This window comes from Lemur catta, chromosome 4 (assembly GCF_020740605.2).
Source record: "Lemur catta isolate mLemCat1 chromosome 4, mLemCat1.pri, whole genome shotgun sequence".
Lineage (NCBI taxonomy): Eukaryota > Metazoa > Chordata > Mammalia > Primates > Lemuridae > Lemur > Lemur catta.
Genome location: NC_059131.1, coordinates 49,153,862 through 49,180,337, shown reverse-complemented (window position 1 = coordinate 49,180,337; position 26,476 = coordinate 49,153,862). Strand labels below are relative to the sequence as shown.

The following is a 26,476-nucleotide window of genomic DNA, read 5'->3' as shown; positions in this document are numbered from 1 at the left end:
TACTCTTTCTCTTTTGCCAGCTAAATAATCACTTGGAGTTAGTTGCTGCAGTGAATCTTGAAACCTGATCATTGAAGAAGACTGCAATTTAGCAGAAAACAAGTCACACCAGAATCTTCTGCTCCAGCTGCATATTGAGGATTCAAGTCTCCTTAAAAATACCCTTATACTTCTAGTTAGTTTAGTTCCTTAAAGAACTTTGCAAAGTTGTTGTTTTGGAATATTATACATTCATACCCACCCACAACTCCTAGGGAGCTCACTATAGTCTTACAATATAATGCTGCTTAACCATAATTTGTGGGAAATGAGATGTGCTGATTAAACATATTTTCTTGTTAAACGCTTTTATCTTTAAATCTTGTTGCATGATTCAGAATTTTGAGTTGCTTCATTTCGAAAAATGATGCTGTCATTGAGATCAGGACATATGCTGTTAGTTGCTGTTTCGATATTATTTTGCTGCTGTTGTCATTTGTCTCTAATAAGAGCAGATCCTTCCTTTCTCTTCCCTCTCTCTGTTCCTCTCTCTCCTTGCTTTATGTGTATGTGCATGTGTGTAATTGGAGGTGCCAATTAATGCCAGAAAATGCTCAGCTTTAGAAACACCTGGAATAAATTCCCTTATTTTTCCTCTCCCAGTCACTAGTCCTTCTAAAAAAAAAAAAAAAAAAAGATTATTCACAAAGCTATATCTCCCAACTATTTGTGAAAACATATTGTTAACAGCTATCAAAAGCTCATCTATACTTAAATTTGCCAAGTTGATATTTGGTGGTTCTGAATGTAACCCTTTGGTTCTCAAGGGAGAACACAGCCTCTGGGATATGAAAAAGGAGGGCATATCTAACAATGATTTGCACACTCCTAAGCTCTAGATAGCAGGGAAAATTGTTGGCATACCAAAAAGTCCCCGCTACCACCATAAATTTATTCAGCAACTGTTTTTTAAAAAAGTCTACCATGTGCAAATTGTCATGGAGAGGACAAGACATGGTCTAATAGTTTAATGTGGAAACTAAGGGTTCCACTAATGTGTCATAAATGCCATGTCCATGGTTCAGGAAATAAATAATATGACAATTCAGAGGAAGATGATGTCATTTCTGACTGCGTGATAAGGGAAAGTTTTGTAAAAGACGTGATGTCTGAGCTGATCCTTGAAGAAGGGGTAAGGTTTTAGTTGACAGAGCTCAGCAAAAACAGAGGCAGGAAAGCCCAAGTCTGTTCAGGGACTGTAAGGAAAGATGCATGAAGGTGAACAGTGACAGAAAGGGTTAGAAAGACAGGTAGGATTCAATTAGGGAAAACTTCTGCAAGCTAACATTTGAACCTTATTCCACATAAATGAACATTTTTGACAAAAGCAGTGGTCAAGAGCACAGGCTTTGGCAGTAGATAGATTTGAGCTCCAATCCTGATTCCACTTAACTGTTTATGATCTTGAGCAAGTCACTTAACTCTCCAAGCCTCAGGTTGATCATCTCTATCTCCTAGGGCTGTTAACAGGATTAAAAGTAATTGGCATATGAAGCACTTACTAATTCTGAAAACATTTACTGAGCTTCCACTGTGTATGTCCCAGACACTGAACTTTGTACTGGTGGTGCAAGCCCTGCCGTCAAGGACCCCGTGATCCAATGGTTAAGACAGATAAAGAAACAGAAAATTATTAATACAATACAGTATTTATGAGCTCAGGGTCGTAGGAGTTTAATAACTCCGATCAGGGAAGGGGGTGGTAAATAAAGCTTACCAGAGGAGGTAGCTCCTGAGGCACTTGACAGGATCCTTTAAAGGAGGGTAGAAATAGAACTTATTTTCCAACGTCTGATTCTTTTTTTTGAGACAGAATCTTGCTCTGTCTCTTGGACTAGAGTGTAGTGGCATCATCGTAGCTCACTGCAACCTCAAAGTCCTGGGCTTGAGCCATCCTCCTGCTTCAGCCTCCCAAGTAGCTGGGATTATAGGTGCATGCCACCACACCTAGCTAATTTGCCTAATTTTTGTAGAGACAGGGGTCTTGCTCTTGTTCAGGCTGGTTTCAAACTCCTGGCCTCAAGTGATCCTCCCACCTCAGCCTCCAAAAGTGCTAGGATTACAGGCATGAGCCACCACACCTGGCCTGATTATTTTTATTAACCCTTTTGTTACAGTTTCTAGAAGAAACATTTAAAGCTCTAAATGGATTTTTGTTGTCATTGTTCTTATTTTTCATTTGTCTAGTTGATCATTTTTGTCTTATTTCGAAGTCAGAAAAATAGAGATGGAGTAGAAGAGAATACCCTATTTCTCGGCTGACCAAAGGGAAGAAGAAAAGAGTCCATTTGCAATCATGATAGGAGTGGAAGAGATAAGCAAGCCAAATCCCCAATTTTACTTGTGGTAAAATGAAAGAGATTAAAAGGGAAGTTGGCCTAACATGAAGTAGCAAATATGGGTTCTCACTTGCAGGAGACTTGTTACAGACATTTGTTGGGTTTTCAACTTAAATTTATTTCCTCTTCTGAAATGAGGTCATCATTTTGTTTCATTTTCTGGAGAACCACATCTTTTCCTATTCTTATTTTATATGTTCTGGTGAAGTTGACTCCATTTGATTCTGGCTTCAGGGGTCTGCTGTCGTTCAGGCCTGGCCAATTAGAGCCTCACATTGGCCATGGTGATTTGGTCAGGGACTGATGCTTGACTCAGTTAGACCAGTGAGCAATCTGGGACTTTTGCTGAGCTTGTAAAACAAGTATACCTTGGCTTTTGCTGGTTTGAATGTGGGGAGTTGTAGACTAGGAGCTGCTGGCAACCATCTTGCCACCACTTGCCACCACTTGAAGCCTGAGACTGAAGCCAGTCAAAACAAGGAGGAGAGCAGGGATCTTCATAGTAGAATACAAAGTCCATGGGGGGCAGGAAGCTTGGCTTTATTTTAAAATCTTTTTTATTGACAGATCACTCACATATAGAAAAAAAATGCACAAAGCAAATGTTTGGGTCAAAAATTATTACAAAGTGAATTACACCATTTGCCTATCACCCAGATCCAGAAACGGAACATTATCCCCCTCATGCGTCTCCCAATCACTACACCCTCTCTCCTCTTAACTATTAACACCATAGTTTTGACAGTTTTTAAATTTATATAAATGGGATTGTGTACTATGCATTCTTGTGTGTCTGGCTTCTATCACTCAACATTGTAAATGTCTTTAGTGCACATATATTTGCATTTCTATTAGATATATTCCTAAGAATAGAATTGCTAGATCATAGAGTATACATATGTTCAGCTTTAGAAGAAATTGACAAATTATTTTCCAAGGTGATTGTACCAATTTATCCTAGTATATACCTGTTGTTCCATTCAATTCTAGCCAACATTCAGTATTATTAAATGTCAGTCTTTTAAATGTGGATGTATAGTATATCATTTTGTGTTTTCCTAATTGCTAATGAAGCTGAATACTTTTCATATGTTTACTGGCTGTTTTTTGGTGAAATGTCTGGACCATTTTTCTATTGAGTTACCCATTTTTTTCTTTTTTGATTTGTAGGAGGTTTTCAAATTTTTGTCTTTTAGAATATTCTGGATATGAGCTCTTTTTAGTTGCATGTGTTGCAAATACCTTCTCCCATTCTGTGGCTTGCCTTTCCATTCTCTTAATGCTGTCACTTGATAAAAAATGTTCCTAATTTTAATGTACTCGAATTTACCCATCTATTCCCTTATGGTGGTTTGTGTGTGTGCAGGGGTGGGGGGGATGTATGTCCTATAGTAAAATATTCTTCTATGTTATCTTCTACAAGCCTTATTATTTTCCCTTTAACTTTTAGATCTACAATCCCCATGGAATTATTTTTTTCTGTAGAGTGGAAAGTAGGGATCAAGTTTCAATTTTTTCTATTAATATATGGCTAATTGACCCAGAACTATTTATTTGAAAAGACCGCTCCTTTCTTACTGCTCTGCAGTGTCACATTTCTCATAAATATAGCATCTCTGTATTCGTGGATAAGCTTCTGGACTCTATTCTCTTTGATGAATCTGTCTATCCTCATCTAATACTTTACTAACACCATATCATATTATATTGCAGTTTTATAAGAAACCTTGTTAACCAGTATAGTAGGTCCTCCCACCTTGTTCTTTTTAAGAGTGTTTTGGCTATTCTTGGCCTCTTGCATTTCCATATACATTTTAGAATCAGGTTGCTGTTTTCCACAAATATACCTGTTGGGATTTTCATTGAGATTGCATTGAATCTATAAGTTAATTTGGGGAGACTAACATATTTACAACATTGAAAATTCCAATCCATGAACATTGCATGTATTTCCATTTATTTAGGTTATCTTTAGTATCTCTTAATAAAATTCTAATGTTTTCTGTGTAAAGGGGTCTTGTACCCTTTCATTAAATTTATTCATAGGCATTTGATATTTGTGTGTAATTGTAAATGTTAACTTAAAGTTTAAAAAAAATTTTGTATGTTGCTGGTATATCAGAAAACAATTGAATTTTTGTATATTGACCTTATATATTAGTTTTCTATTGCTGCATAACAGATTATCACAAACTTAGCATCTTAGAGAACACAAATTTATTATCTCAGAGTTCCCATGAGTCGGTAGTCTAGGTACAGATTAGCTGTGTCAGATATCTGCTCAGGGTCTTGCTAGACTAAAATCAGCCAGGGCTACGATCTCATACCAGGCTCAGGGTCCTCTTCCAAGCACACAGGTTATTGGCACAATTCAGTTCTTTACAGCTGTAGGACTGAGGTTCCTCCTTCATGCTGGCTGTTATCCAGCTGCCACTCTCAGCTTCTAGAGGCCACTGCAATTTCCTGTCACGTGGCCCTCTCCATAACATGGCATTTCACAAGAAAGCATTTTTCTTGCTTCAAATATCTCTGACTTCTAACGTCTCTGACCTCTAAACTCTCTTTTAAAAGGGCTCACCTGATTAGATAAGGGCCACCAAGACAATCTCCCTTTTGATTAACTCAAGTTCAACTGATTGGGGGCCTTAATTACATCTGGACCTTAATTACATGTTTGCCACCACCACCTCCCTCCTACCTCAGGCCCCCACTTCATATGGTGAAGCCCTGATCCTCAATGTGATGGTATGTGGGGATGAGCCTTTGGGAAGCAATTGGGTTTAGATGAGATCATGAGGGTGGGGCTCCTTGATGATATTAGTGCCCTTATAAGAAGAGAAGGAGACTGGAGCTCTGTCTCCGCCATGTGAGGACATAGTGAAAAGGTGGCCACCTGCAAGCCAGGAAGAGAGTGCGCACCAGAAACGGGACCATGCTGGCATCCTGATTTCTGCCTCTGGAACTGTGAGAAATAAATTTCTGGTGTTTAAGCCACCAGTCTATGGTATTTTGTTGTGGCAGCCTGAGCTAGGACATCTGTCTCTTGCTCTTAGTCTTTACCATCTCCACCACCTTAGCCTGACACCTGAACCGCTTGGATAGCTTTCTAACTGCTGGTGCCACACCTTCTCTAGGTCATCTCCACTAATTCATTCTCCACAGAGTGCTCAAACTTATCTTTTAAAAGCATGCTTTTGTCATCTCCTTGCCCAAAGCCCTTTGGTAGCTTATAATAAAGTTCAAACTCCAACATGTACTATAATTTCTTGTATGCTCTGGCTTTGGCCTACTTATCTCACTGCATGCCAGCCATATGGGCCCTTTCTCTGCTCCCCCTGCTCAGCTAGCTCTTTCATGCCTCAGAGCCTCTTTCTGTTGGCTGCTTCCTCTGCCTGGGACTCTTCACTGCCTGGGACTCTTCATGGCTAGCTCTTATTCATTTTTCAGTGTGGGCAAGGATTCTTTATTCATCTACATTAAATTATACTCATCTTTACAAACTCTCATAGTTTCTTCTACCATTTCATGACACTTATCCCAATTGCTGTCAAACAATTTTAGTAATTGTTTAATGTGTCTCTTCTCAACCCAGATTGTGAGTTCTATGAGAACATGAACTGAATCAGTCTTGCTTACTGCTAGCACATAGGACCCAGAAAGTCCTTGATAAGTATTCATTGATCTCTTGGAATGAAAAAGGAAAGAAAAAAAAAAAAGAATAACAAAACAAACAAACAAAAAGAATATTCGTTGAGTGTGAATGGATGGCTGGATGTTTGTCTGAATGAGGATGCATGCTAGGGGGTTAAGAAGTATTGATGTAGGAACATTTTTCCAACCTCTTCTTTATAATAAGAGATTTGGAATCACAATCAGACACTGATTCCACTATAAAGAGAAATCAATTTTGACAAAATTGAACCTCATTCTGAGAGCAAGTAGTGAGTAACTTAGATAGCCTCCAATATACTGGGGCAAAATATAAGTAGCTCAGGCAGGCAGTAAAGAATCAGCAATTTCCTTCTTGGATGCCATCAACCAGAGAGATATGCTGACCACCTGGAATCAAAGCAACACTCACTGGCACGCATCAGTGAGCCAGTTCAATCATAAAGACAAAGCCATTTATACAAGCTTTTTGTTTGCTCATTGATTTGATATATGCTTATTGTAGAGATCTATGGGGAAAAAAACTGTCAGTAGTCTGACTTTCAATTTGTAACGGACACAGAAATGCTTATGCTTTGTAGACGTGTCCTTTCTGCTCATTTTACCATTTCCTTTGCTATGCATACTGATCTGCAAAGTAAAGTTAGGATAAACTTAGAAGAACAGAAATAGGCTTTTGCATATTTATAAAGGAAGAATACACAAAAATAGCTATACATTTTCTAAAATACTGGATTCTTGCAACTGAATATGGGAACTGTCTCTTGGATGTGAGAACAGGTAAAAAGCATGTAAAACAATAAATTAATGTATGTTGATTATTTCCTAAAGTAATTAAATACATGTTACCAAGCAAAACCTTCCCTACAAGATGTTTTTTTCTTACAACTAATGAGAAGTTTCTTGTTTCATATTTTAGTAAAAGCTCTAACTTTTCCTTGGGGAGTGGGAAGAGATTCTGATATTTTTGGATCTGAATAATAAGTAATTCCACTTAACATAATTCTTTACTTTTTCAGTAATTTGTTGCTGTAGCATTCCCTCAGTATAGTATAGGACAAAGAGCACTGGACTGGACGTCCTTAAACCTGGCTTCTGATTGAAAATTGGCCGCCACTACTAGCACATTATCTGTCTCAGCCCTTTGGACCTCCATTTCTTTGTCAAATGAGAGGCCTCTTCTGTTCCAAAAGTCTGATTTCAATGATTTTTTTCTTTCTTTTGACTTCATTATTTTTATTTTATATATTAGCTTAAAAGCTAATAAATAAAAGCTTGGAAGGGGAAAATGCGCTCTAAATCTAAACTTAGATTTTTGGAAGTGAGGCTTCTAAATTGAAATCAGATTCTGATTGAGAACTTGCTTTTGTTAAAGCTCAGGAATTTATAACAATAAAGAGAATAAGGGTAGAAAACACAGATATTTTACTGCCTGGTGGAATGAGAATCAAAATGACCAGACAGTGGCATGAGAATTAAATGACCTTTATAATGCATTTTGGTATCCATGGAAAGTCCATTGCATAATTGCAATCTATTTTTATATTAATCTTTTACTTTGAATTATGTTGTAAAATTTTCCTGGTGTTATGATTCTCAGGGTTGTTTTGTCTCTGTTTATTTTGCTCATAAAAAATTTCCTCACCTTCTTGGATTTTTTTCTGTTTAAAAATATTACATAGTGGTGTAAGAATTTGTATCCCTACTGCTTAGAGGGTTCTTTCTGAGCAATGGCTGGTATTGTCACATACCCAATTGATTGGGTGTATAAGGTGGTTTCTGAGAAAATCCTTTGAGAGGCCAACTCTGGCTTCTGTTTTTCTGGAAATGTATGGCTTCTAAACTGTCCATAATTTTCCTTGAGAAGTTTTAAATGAAATTTCACCTTTTCCTAGAGAATTTTTAAATGAGAATTTTTTTCCTAATAAATGTTTGACCATTCTGTCCTTACAATTCTACTTCATTATAGAACTGCATATTTTTAAAAAATTTCAAATAGTTATTCTTTAAAATACTCCAATTATAAAATAAGCCAAGACTATCATTTTTATCATAAATCTAATAAATTAATAGTGGCTTACAAAAATCTTGACCCCTATAACATATCAGTGGCAAGTTGTTTTCATCTTTCATTCATTATTCCAACAAGTATTTATGGAACTCTTATCTTGTACCAGGTACTGTTCCAGGTGCTGGGGTGTACAGTGGTAAACAAAACAGACAAAACTCCCTGCCCTCAAGGAGCTTGCATTCATGTGGGGACAGAAAAACAATAAGTAAAATATATAGTGGGTTAGATGATAATAAAGGCTAAGGAGAAAAATCAAGTGGAAAAGCAGATAAAGCATGGTTTTGCAATGAGAAATATGGATATCAAGGAATGCTTCACTGAGGAGGTGAGATTTGAATAAAGACCTGGTGGAGGTAAGGGAGTTAGCTATGCGGACATCTGGGGGGATTGTAGGCAGAGAGAAGAGCAAGTGCAAATGCTCTGGGGCAAGAGCATGCCTGGTGTGTCCCAGGAACAAGTGAGGAGCCTAATGTGAGAAGTGGGAGGAGGTAAGAGGAGATAGTCAGAGAGGTAACAGTGGGATGAAATCATTTAGGGCCTTGCAAAGATTTCACCCTTTACTCTGAATGAGATGGGAGCTTCTGGAGAGTTTTAAGCAGAGGAATGGTATGATCTGACTTAAATTTTAACAGGACCAAGTGGACTATTGTGTTGAGAATAGATTAATGGGGGGACAAAAGCAGAAATGGGGAGATGGGCTAGGAGGCTTTTGTATTAATCCAGACAAGTAAGATCACCGTACTGCACCACTCCAATAAGCATCATTTACCTTGCTGTCTCTGTAATGAGCAAGGTATTTTTACAGCCCAACAGCCACAGTTGGGTCCCCACAGGCAAGATGGCTTGGACCAGAATGGATGCAATGTGAGTGGTGAGAAGTGTTTAGTCTAGATATCTTTTGAAGATAGAAGTAATAGGATTTGCTGGCACATGAGATATGGTATATGAAAGAGCCAAGAATGATTTCAAGGTCATCCATTAATTTCATAAATTATTAATATTTATTATACCAAATACCATTTACTAAGGGGGAGTACTTCATATTTTTTTAATTCAATAAGCATTTATTAAAAGTCTGCTATGTGGTGTATATCCCAGATTCTGTAGGAAAATTTTTAAAAAGTACAAGTGCAGCAACAATGGAAAATCCAGGCCTGGAAATATTAACAATTTAGTTTGTTAGACAAAGCCTCTATAGATTAGAGAACCAAGTGAAACAGTAAAAGAACTAAATGCTGCATAAAGCAAAATATAGCAAAAATATGATAACAGGACTAACAAAACGATATATATAACTACTTTCCTAGGGAACTGGTCCAATTTTAAAATAATTTTACATTTGTCAAGATATACACATATCTCTGTCATATTCCTCCAGTCTATTCAACATCTTATTCACTATTTTCTGATAGTAACATGACTCATGTGTTTCCCATTCAAAGCTGGGCTACTTATGCTCTGTGGTTGACTCCTGCTCCAGTAGGAAGTATACAAAAGGCTTCATGTTTGAGGCAGGAATGATATGTTTCATGTACTCTTCTGCTGTTGATGTCTTGGGTTGCATTTTTCACAGTTTGGTTCAGAATTCACAATCTTACCTTGGCCCTAGTTCCTATTTGCCCAGTTTCTGACTTGCCAATTTTCATGTCTTTTGACCACTCACCTTACTTGCAGCCTATTGACATTAGAGGACTTTTGAGATCTCCTGGCTTCTAATGCCTCACCGCACCCACTGCAGTCATAGTCATATCTTGTCACTTCTTATTTTGTGGGTTTCATTACTACAGCCTTCCTAATAATGACAATGAGATTGTGAAGAATATAAAAATAATTATGACAGTTAACATTTTAAAGTACTGACTGTGAGCTAGGGATTAAGTTATGCTATGTAAGTACAGTTGTCCCTTGGTATCAGAAAGGGATCGGTTCCAGGATGTCACCCTCACCCCTGCAGATACCAAAATTAGTGGATGCTGAGGACCCTTATATAAAATGGTGAAATACTTTCATATAACCTTCCTATACATATTCTCCCATATACTTTAAATCATCTCTAGATTACTTATAATACCTAATGCAATGTAAATGCTATGTAAATAGTTGGTATACTGCATTGTTTTTTTTATATTATTTTTTATTGTTTTTTAAATATGTTTTTGATCCATAGTTGGTTGAATCTGCAGATGTGGAAACTACAAATATGAAGGGGCAACTGTATGCTTTAAATGTAATCCTCACAGCACGCCTAGGAAGTCGGTACTATCATTATCCCCATAAGGAACTAAGCCTTAGAGAGCTTAAGTAACACGCCCAAGGTTATTAAGATAGAAAGTGGCAAACCCAGAGCCCATGAGTACTTTTATGCCATAACATGTCCTTTTGTACCTTATACATATTGAACATGATTCAAAGGGAGAAAATAAGCCAATCCCAGCAAAGTTCTCTAAACTCTCAAAGCCTCTGTGTCTAATAACTACCTTTCTAATGTTACGGATATGTCATTTTTGCCAACCTCAAGTTTGACATAACATTTTGCAATCCTATCAGTCCTATTTTTAAACAACTTGAAACTAGAGTTGGTTTTGAATGGCTCTAGATACAGGTACATGAACTCTGGATCCAGGCTAAAGATGTAGCAGTTGAAAGGGTAGTGCCAATGGAGACTTCTAATTGACCAACATCAAAATAAAAGAGACAAGGGAAAGAGAGGGGATGAGAGAAGAAAACTAACAAATGTTTATTGGGTATTTCATATTATCAGTTATTGCATTAAAATGCTCATTTAATCCTTACAACAATTCTATTATTGGCCTCATTTTATACGAGAGAAAAATAAAGTGTAAAGAGCTTATTGCTGCTATTTGCAGATGAACAAACTAACAGAGACTTGAGACCAAAGTCACATAGCTCAGGTGTCAAAGCCAAGTTGAAAATCCAAGGTTTGCCGAACTCCAAAACCTGTGGTATTAGTTACAGATTTGAGGGTAGCTCCCATGATTTCTACCTCCTGGTGTTCACACCCTGTGTAATCCCCTCTCCTTGAGACTGAGTGAGACTTGTGACCTGCTTGTAAACCACAGACTATGGCAAATATGATAGGATATCACTCCATCTTGATAGTGGATTCACTGTAGAGACTTTAGAGATACTCCTCATTGGCTTGATGAAGTAAGCAGCTGTGTTGGAAAATCTACCCGGCAAGCAACTGCAGGTGGCTTCTAGGAACTGGGCTGGCTTCCAGCCAGCAAGAAGCTAGGGCTCTCAGTTCTTCAACTGTAAGAAAAAAAATTCTGCCCACAACCTGAAGGAGCTTGAAGCAGATTCTTCCCCAGTCAAGCTTTCAGATGAGAACACAGCTTCACAAATGTTTTTGATTGCAGCCTTGTGAGACCTTAGGCAGAAGATAAGCTAAGCTGTGCCCAGACTCCTGACTCACAGAAACTGTGACATAATACATATGTGTTTTTTTTTAAATTGCTAAGCTGGTAGTAATTTGTACACATCAACAGAAAACTAATATACCACATTACCTTGGTTTTCTCTATGCTTGGAGTACAGTAAATTCTTAGTAAATTGTAATTGTAGTTGTTATAATAAAAATGGAAATGTGGAATATCAGAGTCAAAGAGAAAGGTAACAGAGAAATTGAACAGAGTTAAACAATTGCTTTCAAAGTAATCAAGTAGCTGATGTAGAAGACAGAAACAGATGGTATGTTGAAAACTTGTATATTACTCCCAATAATTATTTAGTGCATTATCATGTTAAATATTATACATTTTCTAGTAGTGCTTATATCCACATTTAATTTTGACATCTTACACCATACTTAAATTGAAAAAGTTTCCTACATTAAGAGAGTCCTACATTATATATGAAGAAGTATCCAAACATAGTTTCAGGTTAGAGTCATGTTGTTACAGATTATGATTTTTAAACATTGTGACATTTAAAAATAGCTTAAATGTGATGGATAAAATAATTCAGGACATGGGACCAAAAACCAAAACCTAATGAAACAACTGTCAGCATAATACTTTCAGTTCATGAGTGCAGGTGGGTTTTACTTACCAAAGATAATTTATTTATACTAAAAACACAGTGTAATTATATATATTTGGCTGTAGAGTAGGTTAAGAACTTGGATAGGTTTCCATTTGATAGATTTAAGGTTTGCTATTGCGGAATTAAGAGGGGCTAATGCTTATATCTTACTAAATTGCAAAATGATTTTTTTACTTGTTCCTTGCATCAGTGCCTTCTTTCCCCTTTGTATTTATATTGGCATGTAAATGTATAGTTTCTGTCAAATGAGTCATTAAAACTGGCAGTGTCCATTGATTGAGTAGATATAGTAACCTCACTATTGCCACACACATAAATATGCACTGAACATATAGTAAACATAAGCATAGGCCTTTTATAGGTGTTATGGCATTAGAAAATTTGCCATTTTCCCTCTGAGACTATATAACCCTGATGCACATGATTTCATGATTCTTAACAGATATAGTAAATATGCCAAATACAGTACTAGTGATATGGTAGCTAAATATTTTTTTCATATTTGCTTCTTTTGAGGGCAATGATGGAATCTTAATTTCTATCAATTTCTTAATTTTCAATTAATTTCTTAATTTTCTTTCATCTGTGCTTTCTGGAAATGAACACTAATAATATATCTATACATATTTATTTGTGATTTGGCTTTTATTTCTAATACTGAAATGCTTCAAGTGATAGCAAATGAATATATTAATTAATTTGAAATTTATCTAGCTTTAAATAATATTGCTTGTCTGGTTTACAGTTTTAAAAAAAACTTTGCAAACTTGATCATCAATATTTACTTTTCTGTTTAGATTTAACATTATAAATTGTTCTGTGGAAAAGTAAAAGTAAACTGTGCTGGGTCCCTGAAAGAACTAAGTATAATACTCAATGTGTATTTTCTTTCTATGGTATGTTATCAACAGATGGATAATGAGGAAGCAAACCAGTCTGTCTTGTTCTAGTGTCTGGGATACACCCGATGGCTATCATTTAATCCAAGCGCCAACTATAACAATTTAGAATCTTTTTTAGAACATGGTAGGGTATAAATACAAATTTTTTAAAAGGCCAAACCAGCCATTCTTAACATAGATTTTGTTGTGTTTGTTTTTTGAGACAGGGTCTCACTCTATCACCCAGGTTGGAGTGCAGTGGCACGATCACAGCTCACTATAACTGCAAACTCCTGGGCTCAAGCAATCCTTCTGCCCAAAATGCCAAACAAAGTGCTGGGATTATAGCAAGAGTCCCTGCGCACAGTTTAAGGCAGCTTTTGAACTGTCGTTGATTTCCTGATGCAGGTTCAAAATCTAGGAACTTGCTAAATCCAATTCTTAGTATACTCTATGAACTGATTGTAGGCATAAAGTGAAATCATTTTCCTTTCTGGCCTTAAATGAAATTTGGTTAATTTTTCCTTAATATTTTCATAGTATAAACTCATCTTTTTAAATTAAAAAATGTAATTGACAAATAATCATATATACATTTATGGGGTACAATGTGATGTTTTTGATATACGCATACAACGTGGAATGATAAAATCAAGCTAATTAATGTGACCTTCACCTCACCTATTTAGTGTTGTTTTTTAAAGCCAGAGTCTGGCTATGTTGCCCAGGTTTCATCTGGTTTTATAAGAGATCAGGGATTTAAGGGGCGTTCCTTATTATTTTATAATTAAATGTATTCCATATTGGGGATTGATTTTTTTTCACTTTCCTTATTACAAAATTGTAGAGAACTGCATTTAGAAAAATACAATGTAAGACTTTCTTCTGAACTATTTTTGCTGCTTCCTTCTTTTTGTTCTTCCCTTCCCCCAACTTTAGCTCTTGGGTGGGTAAAATATTACTTCACAGAGTTATGTTTGCAATTTTCAAAGTGACTTCTTAGAAGTCAAACTTGCATCAACTTTTTTTTTTTTCAATCCCCAACCATAAGACTTACATTTTCACTTTTGATTTGTTAAAACATACTGAGTGTCTCATAAATGCTTTAAAGTTATTTGTAGTCAAATAGTTTCTGAATTGAATGAAATCTTTCTAAAATTAAGACATAAGCACTCAAATGATTGAAGACCTTTTTATTCCCTTAAAAAATACATATATATATTCTAAGACATTTCCCTTCCTGTACATTGTATTTTATTGCTCTAAGATTGCAAGCCCTCTGAAACCAGGCTGAAACAGAATAATGTTAAGAATCAGAATGAGTAGGTATTAATACACACAGTTCAAGTATCTCAGTCAAACAACAGGAATAACTGATTTCAGTGCCTGGGGAGCCCTGGAACGTGGGGAAGACTTGGAAAAAGAGGACGGGGTGGGGGAAAGGCCTCAACAGAGAGACAATGCAGGGTTTTCACAGTCCAGTGGGTTCCTGGGGGGGAGGGGTGACCTTTAACCTTTGAAAGGGCATTTATTTGGGAAACGCTAAATAGCGTTTACTTTGAAGGGATGAAAGGAGAGGTGGAATCTTGTGGAAGTATTTGCTTTAATGGGTACTGGGTGATTTAGGGACGTTTTCAGTCGGTTGGTCTGTGGGGGTGGGCGAGGGCCACGTTGTAAGGATCGAGTCCCAGTCCCGGGAAAGGAGGCTTTTGGGTGTTCCTGAGACCAACTCAGGGTCGGGGGGGAAAAGTGGAATTCAGCGTGCATTTTTGTCTTTGCGTGTATGGCTGTTAGAGGAGGCGCAGGGGAGCCACGCGGGGTATTCCCCGCCCCGGGGGAACGCCGGCTGCGCCCGCGGCGGGCGAGCCGGCCCGCGCCGAGGCCCCTCTCCCGAGGCGGCAGGCGCTCCTCCCGGCCCGGGCCGCGGCCCTCCCGCCCCGGCGGAGCCGCGCGGTGGATTGTGGGCTGGGGGCTGCGGCGGCCTCGCAGCAGCCTCCGGCGCTGTCTCGCCCGAGCCGACCGGGCCACGCCAGGCCGGGCGGGCCGGTGGGGTGAGGCAAAGCAGTGGAGCAGGGAGAGAAACGATACAGACAGTGGTCGCGGCGCGGTGGCGGCGGCTCCCCTGGAGGCCGGGGATGTGGGAGAGGCGGTGGCAGCAGCGGCGGAGGCGGCGCTGCGGACCCGGGGGAAACTGCTGGCTGACAGGACACCCGGGAGAGACGTGAGGGAACCGCCGCTGCCGCCTCTCACCCCCGAGCGGAGCTGGGCTCGAGAGGGCGGCCCTGTGCTCCCCGGGCCAACAGGCCAGCCGGCGCGGGGCGGGGGCGGGAAGCCGGGCTCCGGCCCGGCCGGGCTCCCGGCGCCAGGAGGTGGCGGCCGCGGAGGAGCAGCCTCGGTGCGACGTGGAGGGCTGCAGGCGGCGGAGATGCACTAGGCCTCGCTCTGGGCGGCTGCCCGGGACCCGCAGGTAGGTGTGGGGCTGGCCCCTCTTGGTCCCCAGCGTTGGCCCCGTCTTGGTCCCCAGCGCGTCGCGGCCCACCCTCACCCCGACCTACCGCAGAGAGAGGGACTGAGACCCCACCCCCTCTGTCACCTTCCCAGCCCGGAGCGGACCGAGTTTCGCTCACAACTGACCGGCGCTGAAGCTTCCATTCTCGTCTCCGCCACCTACTCTTCCTTTCACTCTCCCTCCGGGATCGGGGCTGGCAGCTGGGCTCCCCACCTTCTGTTGGCGGTCGAAAACGCCTCTCTCGCCCCTCTGGTCCTTCTCGCCCCTCTCCGGATCCCGGCTCTGGAACTTCCATCATCCCCTTTGAGGCTGCCCCCAAACTTTCCCTTTCTTTTTCCAGCCGGGCCCTTAGCTCCTTTGGATCCTACTGGAATAATTAAAAAAAATTTTCCCCCTCTCATTGGGGAAGGCTAACCCAAAGAATAACTCGGTGTTGTGCAGTTTGGCAATTTACGTCACAATAATTTGTTCAATAATGAATTTTCTTCAGTTCTGCTTCCTTTCATCTATGCCTAGATACAAAGGCAGGCCATCCCTGCCCTCCTGTCGTTGACTTGGGAAGTTTTGCCTGCCAATTATAATTAGCCACTTAGTCTGTTCATGTGTTGAGTTCAGGATGGTATTTTTAGAATTTTGGCTGACGGGGTTGCAAAAAATTTTTTTTAATTCTCTTTTAACGAGGTTTATTTTTTTGGTCTTTATTGAAGTTTTTGCTTTCGAAGAATTAAATTTTTTGGAGTGTTTTTGCTTTTAACTGTATTTCTGATTTGTCAGACCCAGGCAGTCTTAACAGTAAATGCTTAACAAGGCAAGTGTTAATGTGATAAATTACTTGTAGTGTACTGAGAAATAACAAACTGCAGATTTTGATGGACCTTCACTTTTATAAATCTGATGGGGAGTTCTAATTGGAAGAGTAGCCTGAGAGCCTAAATGATTTCTAAGCAGTTATGATGAAACAGATGGAATAATGGGATTTGTTTGTTTTACTGTGTGTGTATGGCAGTCAGCATCTGCTATCCTAGAAATGGATATTGATGGTTCATAGTGATCGTGATAGGTTTGGGTAAAAATGATCAATATGTGTAATTGATAGTTGTGATTTGGGGGATTAGATGTTTGCATTTTTACTGTGATTGGACTATCTTTAAATTATGAAAGATAGTCTGAGGATCACTTTTAAAAGAAATGAAAAATGTTGTAATGGTTTTTTGTTGTTGTTTGAGACAGTTTTGCTCTGTCGCTCAGGCTGGAGGGCAATGGCACAATCATAGCTCACTGCTACCTGGAACTCCTGGGCTCAAGAAATGCTCCTGCCTCAGGCTCTTGAGTAGCTAGGACCACAGACACATGCCATCACGACAGGCTAATTAAAAAAAAAACTGTTTTTGTAGGGGCAGGGTCTTGCTGTGTTGCCCAGGCTCGTCTTGAATTCCTGGCTTCAAGCTATCCTCCCTCCCTGGCTTCCCAAAGTGTTGGGATTACAGGCCTGAGCCACTGCACCTGAACCCTTAATAAGTTTTTAAAATAATGAATCAACGAAACTGTAAAGACTGTCCATGTTTTTTTGTTGTTAATATATATTTTGTTCTTGTAGAACTATTGTTACTATAGCATTTGGCTTTCTGAAATGTTTTTTATTGTTTTCAAAATTATGACTGGAAATATCCAAAGTTTAGAAAACAATATTTAAATTTGCACATGTTTATATTTTCTGGAAAAGTTAAAATTTATTTCTGGATGAGATAATTAAGTTTTTATGTCAGGATTATAACCAAATCTTATATAGCCCATGAAATGGCAAACTTTGCAGAATTTTTTCTTAATCACACTCCTTTTCCTATCAATAAAAGTTAATTAAAATTCCTTTTTCCTGCTCCAAGCTTTTAAAAACAGCTTTATTGAGATATAATTAACAGATCATAAAATACACCCATTTAAAGTGTACAATTCAATGATTTTTAAAGAGTTGTGCAACCATCATCACTATGATCTAATTCTGGAACATTTTCATCACCGGTCCCCCCAAAAAAGAAAACCCTTTATCCATTTTCCTCACCCTCCTGCCAGCTTTAGGCAAACACTAATCTACTTTCTGTCTCAGTATTCGCCTAATGTGGACCTTTCATATAAATGGTATCTGCTCATAGCTTCTTGAAGAGCTTTTCTTTTAAAATCAATTTACATGTTAAAATTTTTTATTTGAGTCAGGGAATAAGCAACTGATCACCTGTATTAAAAGCAATGTTGTAAACAACTGATACACTGTTTGGTTGTGTTTGGCATAAATATGAAGTTGGAGAAAAAAAAATTAAGCATGAATGGTTAAGAAGTGGTTTGGTCAGCCAGGAGTCAGTAAGTAAAAGTTGGAGAAGTATTTTTGTCATTGAATGTTAGAATATCAGGGCTGGAAAAGATCTTAAGAGTCATCAGCTTACTCCCTGCTTGTCTCACAAATAGTGGGCAGGGACTAGATGAAATCTGAAGAGTATAAACTTAAATCTATGAGGTGCATGGCTCAAGAACCACAGTGTGGCCATGTAAAGTAAGAAATGGGGGTTTGGAAGTTGGAATTGTTTAGATTTTCATATGTATGTATGACATTTTGCTAGCAGAGATGGGAAAGAGCTGGACATTCCCCCAACTTTGGGGAAACATGGGTGACTATAATGTATCCATATAATCGAAATCCATGTTACGGAATCCTCTAAAAATGCTTTAACCTAAAGAAGGATCACAAATATATTATTTAGGTATCTTCTTGTACTATTAACATCTTATTTTTAAAAATTCAAATTTTAAAAATAAAATAAAATTTTTTAAATTATAATTAACAGGGCCGGTTGGAGGCTTCATTTTTCAAAGATCCAGGACTCTAACGTTTAAAACAGTGGTTCTCCAGCATGATTTTGCCCAAGGGACATTTGGCAGTGTTTGGAGACATTTTTTGGTTGTTAAACTGAAGAGGGCTGCTATTGGCATCTAGCCAGGGATGTTGCTAAATATCCTACAATGCACAGGACATGTTCCACCCCACCCACCCCACCCACCCACACAAGAAAGTATTATTGAGTTCAAAAATGTCAGTAATACCATTCTATAATAAACCTATGGTTTGTATGATTCTGGTAAGGGCCTAAACTAGTGTTCTTAACCCCTACCAGCTGTGAAAATGCTCTTAATGGGCATTGTTTGGTGGATTAGATTAGTAATTTAGATACTCTAGTAACTCTTTGCAGGGGGAAGAGTTGAGGGAAAAGTAAATCTATTTATGACATAATGCAGACATTCTTTAGTCTGTTTAGTTGTCTTCAAATCTGAAGAAAAAAATCTTTTCCCTCCTGAAAATAGCAGTCTTACTTTACTGCGTATTTGAATTACTGTTATGTTTTGAATTGTTGGTTATTGTTGCACAGGTTTTTGAAATTGTAAGTAGACTATAGTAGTTTCTTCTTTATCCAGAAGTGATTATTTTTCCTGCCACCTACCACTGCCAAGAAAGGAGAAGTAAGCTAAGTGTTTTAATTAATTAGTTAATGTGTATTGTGAATGTCCAGATAAAGTCATGGCTTACACAGGAAAATCTTCCTTTTTCTCCACATACGCCCCAGTTTTGACTCTTATTATTTAATGTTTTTAACAGCTTAATTTGGTGATGAAAGAAGATGATTGACAGTAGAGATCACTTTTGCTTTTTATTATCCTTATAACCTTATGGTAAATTCCTCAATCTTTCTGAGCCTCAGTTTTCTCATCTGTAAGATACGATGGTGATAATTCCTGTATCGCAAGGTTATTATAATAATTAAGTGAGGTAATATGTATTAAGATGCTATATCAATTATAAATACTGTATAAGTTACTGGCTTTAGAAGAATCAAATTAAAAAGGGATATAGAGGTTGTCAAAAGCAGGAATGTAGATAGCAATGTGGAAAACAGTGACTGCTGACAGCCTCTCCAGGGAGGAGAGAAATACTAAAAATATGCATATTGATAACTAGTAAAAGAAGTAGTATATCACCGTAATCTGAAGCTCCTTAATATAGGGAAAAACTGATTTCCTTCAGTAGCTTGAGAGTATCACTATTATAACACAGTATAATAACTGATTATTATAATGGTGAAATTAGTTAGCAAGAAAAGGTCACCCTGTTTTCAAAATATACTATTTCAGAAGACATGAAAATGTATCATTTATTTCAGAGTTAAATTTTTGGGAAATGACTTATACAGAAAGTTCTAGTTTTTTCAACAGTAAATTACAGTTACCTGGATTAATTCCCTTATTGGGAATAATTCCTTTTGTCTTCTTTTAGTATGCATACTGTCCTTTGTATTGGAAGGATTTTTCTACTAATGGTAATTGCTCTTCAAATGTGAAGATTTAGCTAAAGAAATAGGGGTTTTAAACCTACTCAACATTTGCAAAATCTCATCTCTTTCTAGATTTATTTCTTTTCCTACTAGTTTCAACATCTTTTTATGCAAAAAGAATCACTTTGATTTTTCTATTATATATATATCCAGTATATATATATCCAGTAGTCCACAGTATACTTTAGCATTTAGAGTTGAATTAATTAAAATACATGAATTGAATGGGAAAAAAATCTAATTTTTAAAAATCTTGTTAACTGATCACCTTTCTTTCACAGTCATGTAAAATGAAGAGTGGAGGTAGACAGAGCTTTAGCTATAAAGAAAAATTTTTCTGGGGTGGCTTGAGGGTAGAATAGTGGGAGACAATATTCAGAATTACCCATGTGGTATTGGTAGGTTTTTTTAAATATAATGAACTTTTACAAATTGAATTTTAGAAAAATGGGAAATGTTTTCATGGCAAAAATTGCTACAGATTTGGAGAATGTTACATTCTAACAGTTGGCTTTTTGACTAGTAGGAAGTTCAAAGAGTGGGTGTTTGTGTATGAATATTGTGGTGTTACATCATATTTTATGATTTTTTTCTATGGAGTGAATAAAGTAAAATTTTGAAATCATAATAATTATGTCAAGAAAGTCACATCCTGGTCATTTTAAATATCTTTTTGCAATTTGTTTAACCTGATGGACAGTTTGGGGCCAGATTGTGAAGAGTTCTATGTTGAAAATGTTACTGTTAAAGAATTCTTTTTTTTTGAACTTTTCTTTAAATTTTTTTTTTATTTCAGCATATTATGGGGGTACAAATGTTTAGGTTATGTATATTGCCTTTGACCCACCTGAGTCAGAGCTTCAAGCATGTCCATCCCCCAGACCGTGCGCACTGCACCCATTAGGTATATATATATACACATATATACCCATCTCCTCCTCCCCACCTATCTGTCCAACACCCGATGAATGTTATTCTTAGGGAGAGTGACCTAATCAGATCTAAACTGTGGAAAAGATGATTCTGAAGCTGAGTGAGATTAGGACTAAGGAAGTACTTTTGGTAGGAGACTCTCCCAATAGTCTACTCTTCAAATAAAGTCCTGAACTATGTGAATGGTAATTGGAATGGGGAGTATTTGAAGGTAGACTCCATAGGTCAGTACAAGTTGGTATAGAAATTGAATAATGTAGAAGGCGAGGGAGTCAAGTTGGCTCTTGGGTTCCTAGTTTGGGAAACTACATAGGAGGCGTTGCCATTAACAGAGCTAGAGAAGGAATAAATTTTTGGTAGGTGCAGGAGGAGGATACAAATGGCAGATAATGAGTTTAAGTTTTGGATATATTGAATTTTAGGTATCTATGAAACATGTAGGTGAAGATGCCCAGTAGGCAATTATAAATTTGGGTATGGGACAGTGAAAAGAGGTTAGGACTGGAGAAAGATCTGGTATCTGTCTAGTTTTTTCTACCTCTTCTACCATTATCTGAGCAGGTTTACTGTTTTACCTAGATTATTACAGGTTTTCTTGTCTGGTCTCTTCTAGTTTTGCTTTTCTTTAATCCATTCTCTGTGCTACAATCAGTGATCTTTTTTTTTTTTTTTGAAACAGAGTCTCGCTCTGTTGCCCGGGCTAGAGTGAGTGCCGTGGCGTCAGCCTAGCTCACAGCAACCTCAAACTCCTGGGCTTAAGCCATCCTCCTGCCTCAGCCTCCCGAGTAGCTGGGACTACAGGCATGTGCAACCATGCCCGGCTAATTTTTTTGGAATATATATATATATTTTAGTTGTCCAGATAATTTCTTTCTATTTTTAGTAGAGACGGGGTCTTACTCTTGCTCAGGCTGGTCACGAACTCCTGACCTTTAGTGATCCACCTGCCTTGGCCTCCCAGAGGGCTAGGATTACAGGCGTGAGCCACCACGCCGGCCTAATCAGTGATCTTTCTAAAGAGTACATCTGATTGTATCATTCCTCTGCTTAAATTATTTCTGACTTCTTTTAAAAATCCACATTTCTTATTCCTTTAACAGATTTGTAAGTTCTTTTAAATTCTTTTTCCGACTTATCCCTCTAGCCTTAATGACTCTCCATAACTGCCTTCATCCCCTAAATATATAATTTTCTCAAGCATATTGAATTATTTGTGGTTTCTGGCAATAGGCTTTCTCTTCCCTCCAAACGTTTGAACATACTGTTTCCCATTCCTGGAATCTTTCTCCTTGTCACTCCCTTCCTTCCTCCTCTCCATCTGTTTGGCTCATTTCTATCTATTTCTACCTATTCTTCAGTTCTTGGTAAGCCTTCATTGGCTTTTATTTATTTATTTATTTGTGAAGATTTCTAAACTCACAATTTGAAAGAATAGTAGAGTGAAAACCACACTCCCCCACATACCCCTACTTCCCTTTTGCCAAACCTGAAAGCATGCTGTAGATATCATGGTGTTTCACCCCTAAATACTTAAGCTTGTATCTCCCAGTTACAGGGGCATTTTATACAACCACAATACAATTACGACACCTAAGAATATCAGCATTTACTCAATAACATTATTCCACATATAGTCCATACTTAAATTTTCCCAGTTGTTCCAAAATCTTTATGGCTTTATTTCTCCTCAAATGCAGAATTCAGTCAAGGTTCATACATTACCTTTGGCTGGTATCTCTCTTTAAGTCTCTCCCAATCTAAACTAGTCCCAACACTTCCCTCTCTAGATTTATCCTTTGAAAAGTAGAGGCCACTTGTCCTAGAGTATGTTCTACATTCTGAATTGGTCTGTTTCCTCATGATTAGATTCTGGTCAGACATTTCTGGAGAGACCATTATGCAGATGATGTATATACCTACTGCTGTATTACGTTGGAGGCACATGATGTCAGGCTGTCCCCCTCTTGGTAATGTAAGCTTGATCACTTGGTAAAGGTGGGACTGACAGATCTCTCTACTATTTACTTATAAGTAATTGATGGGGAACACTTCATGGCTGTGTAAATATCCTGTTCCCTAGCAACCTTTTAACCAGTGATTTTGGCATCCATTAATGATCCTTGCTTGAATCATCCATTACATTGGAGGATTACAAATGGTGATTTTTTAACTTTTTCATTCCTTCTACATTTTTACTTTAATTGATTTTTCAGGGCAGTGAGGTCAGGTTAGATGAAGACTGAATATACACCACTGAATTTAGAAATCAGGTCATTCCTAACCTTTCTAGAGCCAAGTGAGTGGTGAAAATGGAAGACAGATTGCTAAGGGGAGGCAAGAAGTAGCTTGAGGAAACAGGAATGACAGAAAGAACTTTAATTTGGTACTTAAACTTCTTTTTTTTTTTTTTTTTAGATGGGCTGATGAAGAGACCAAAAATAGGAGAGTTAGAGAATAATTAATAGAACGATGCCCCAGATGAAGCAGGAAGAGGTGATGTCAAAAACAGGTGGTTGGGGTATTCAATTTGGAAAAGACTAGACACCTTATTATACTCTCTCAAAGTTAGGAGTTGGTACAGATGAGAATTAGGTACATTTGAATGTAGAGGGGAAACGTCATATATGAGGGTTTTTTTTTTTTTTTAACAGTTGCTTTTTGAGCATAGGGTTGATGGAGGTAGGCTAGGGGACTTGAGGAGAGTGATAAAAGTGTTACAAATACTGGAGAGAATGGAAAAGGGAAGTGTTTCAACATAAGTGAAAGGATTACTGAGCAGCATCAGGGGTTCATCTGAGATTGGAACTCATAAATTTGTAATCAGTGTGTTTTACAGTTTTCTCTGGTAGTGTTCTGTAGCCAGGAATAAAGCAAAGACAGATTGTATTGAACATGGATGAGGGAGGAGATAATTGAAGATGTAGGGGAGACTGTTGAAGTAATGGGGCACAGGCTAAGAGACCCAACCAGTGGAGAGGGGTGCAGAGGTAATACCAAGCAGTGATTAATTAAAATACTAATTTATTGTTAGTTTGAGGTTATAGTAATTCTGAACCTTATAGTTATTTACTTTTTTCTTAAACTACCATTTCATATTTTCATTCTTGAACCATTTATTTAATACAGACAAGTTTTTTAGCTATTTTGCTTTATTTTCCTAAAATTAAAATTCCTTGAAAGCATCATCTTTCTGTTACTTAACTATTACCTAAGTATTATTGAGTACTTGTTTAGATTATTTGAATACCCTGCCCATTAGGGACCTAGATATAATAAAATATATTTTATTAACAAAGACTGTTAACACTAGATTATTTCTACTCTAGAAAGAAGCAAGGCAGGGATAACCCAAAGCAGTGGATAAATCCAAATGTTATTTTTGTCCTTCTTAGGAATATATTAATATATGATTTCTTCTGGCAATTATTTTCAAAGTAGAGTAGATTATACAGATTTTATCTTAAATTTAGTTTTTGGTATGCATTTTAGTAAGTGTTTAATTTTCATATTTAAGACATATTTATTCTCCAATAACTTTGAATGAGTCATTTTAGGATTTACTTACTAATCTTTGGCCCAGACATCAAGAACAGAATACCAGTGTCTAATCTGGTTCACTTTGACTAATAAAAATTTCAGTAGTAATACAGTGATATCAATGGCAGAAAGGAGTAAAATAAACCATCCCAGGTATTTTTGGTTTTCATTGAAATTTTTACATGCTAGCGACAGATTTTATCTCAGTACAGTTTTATCATTCATTTTCCAGGCCTTAATTAATTTCAGTGGCTGCTATAATATTGTAAGTCTCTGATGAGTACTGGGAAAAAAAAACATTGCTTTTATTTCGAATAATATCTAGACTTAAAAATTAGATATTATTTTATGAGAATATTTATGATTTTAATTCCTGATAAGGATGTCACGTGAAATATCACTTGTTTTATAATCCAATTAAAATATTTAAATCTGAGATTATAAATAGTTATAATTTTTATCCTTCTAGCCAACATTATGTCTTATTATTCCTTGCTCTCATTAAATCAAAAGTAAATAAGCAACTTTGGGAAGCGCGTGCATTCAGAGTTTCCTTTGAGGCACAGGATCTCATACATGTCAAATGAGGATGTAAACAAAAAGGCAAATTAGGTCTTTATAACTTTGTTCTTATTTCCTGGGTTCCTTTAGCTTCTTCAATACTCCTTCAATGCTTGAGATGAATATACAATTACTTGTTTATATGATAGCCTCAATTTGTTAATATTTCTTGAAAGTATGTTTAAGTTTTAGTGTCATTGTTTAGATCATTGTAATGTAGAATTTAATATTTTTCAAGTACTTTAAAAATTATGATTAAACTAGATTTTGTCAAGTGATAAATCTTAAATAGTATAGAAGTGTATTGTTATTTGTGTCTAGGGTGTATGAAAGGAGTTTAACTATACCATTTACCAGAAGTTTGCTCTTAAAATTCCAAAAATGTTATGGAAAGTACTTCTTAGAATATGAGATATTTGAGGCATTTTATAGGCAAACAGCAAGAAACCAACTGAAGGGGGAGATTAAAGATGAACAAGAAAAAGTAATAAAGAAAGGAGTTAGGCTGAATTTTTACCATGGTTAAAAAAAAATCTGATTTCTGTCAAATTGATCTTTGGTAGGACATTCCAGTATGATTATTTAATTTTTTTCTTGCATATATCAGTACTTCTAAATTGGCCATTTTTTATTTGCTTTAAAAAAAGCAATAGTATTTTTTCTTTTTATTAAATTTAAACTCAAAATTCTACAAAAATATATCAAAACTATATCAGAAAACTCAATCCAGCTCCAGTGTAAGAAAAAAAATCCCGCTTTACCCATATCTTCTCAAATTACAAATAGACATGTTATAAAAGTTCATTTATGAAGACCATTATTTGAATTCAGAACACATTTCCTGTTGCAAGTGCTAAAATGATGGCCCATAGTAGCATATTTATCTCATTGCAGCTAAAAAATTATTCCTTTGCTAAGAAAAGTATTAGGTTATTAAATATGAAATGTCTGATTTCTTTAAGTACTAAGTTTGGCAGTTGATATCGCTGACATTTCACTATGACACTTGTTTTATTTTTATTATGAAGGTACATCCTCATTCTTTCAAACACATGGTTTGGCTTGTGATTATCTTTCACATTTTTTTTAGAGCAATTTTTGTGGATAAGTCAAAAATTCATTCCATCGTGGAACCAGTGCAGCCCAGACAGCTTGAAATATCAGCAAAGTGTTTAGGGAGGATGTGACCATTGAATGCCCAGTACTTCGATGGTTGGAGAAGTTCTGTTCTGGTGATTTTAATCTTGAAAATGAGCCACATGGGTGACCTCAGGCCAAGGTGGATAGTGATGAGCTGAAAGCTGTAGTGGAAGCAAATCCATCTCGACCTACGTGTGAATTAGCAAGTTTTGACATTACTATTCCAACGATACCAGACTATTTGAAACAAATTGGCAAGGTAAAAAGGTAGATAGATGGGTACCGCATAAATTAAACAAGTATCAGGAGAGAAATCATATCAAAGCTTGCCTTTCTTTGCTATCACTACATAAAGG

At 37.3% G+C, this 26,476-nt stretch overlaps 1 protein-coding gene across 6 annotated transcripts in view; it reads left to right on the top strand.

Moving 5' to 3' along the window:
• The window catches only part of VPS54 (VPS54 subunit of GARP complex), a 147,506-nt gene that overhangs the window by 28,116 nt on the left and 92,914 nt on the right, over window positions 1-26,476 (top strand). For 2 of the 6 annotated variants that reach the window (XM_045549726.1, XM_045549725.1), the window contains exon 1: window positions 15,035-15,531. The exons of 3 other annotated variants lie outside the window; for them this stretch is intronic. The gene's annotated coding sequence lies outside the window, so the exon portion shown is untranslated. Of the gene's footprint in view, window positions 1-15,019; window positions 15,532-26,476 lie in introns of those variants that run through there. One more of the 6 variants, XM_045549723.1, reaches the window with a different exon arrangement.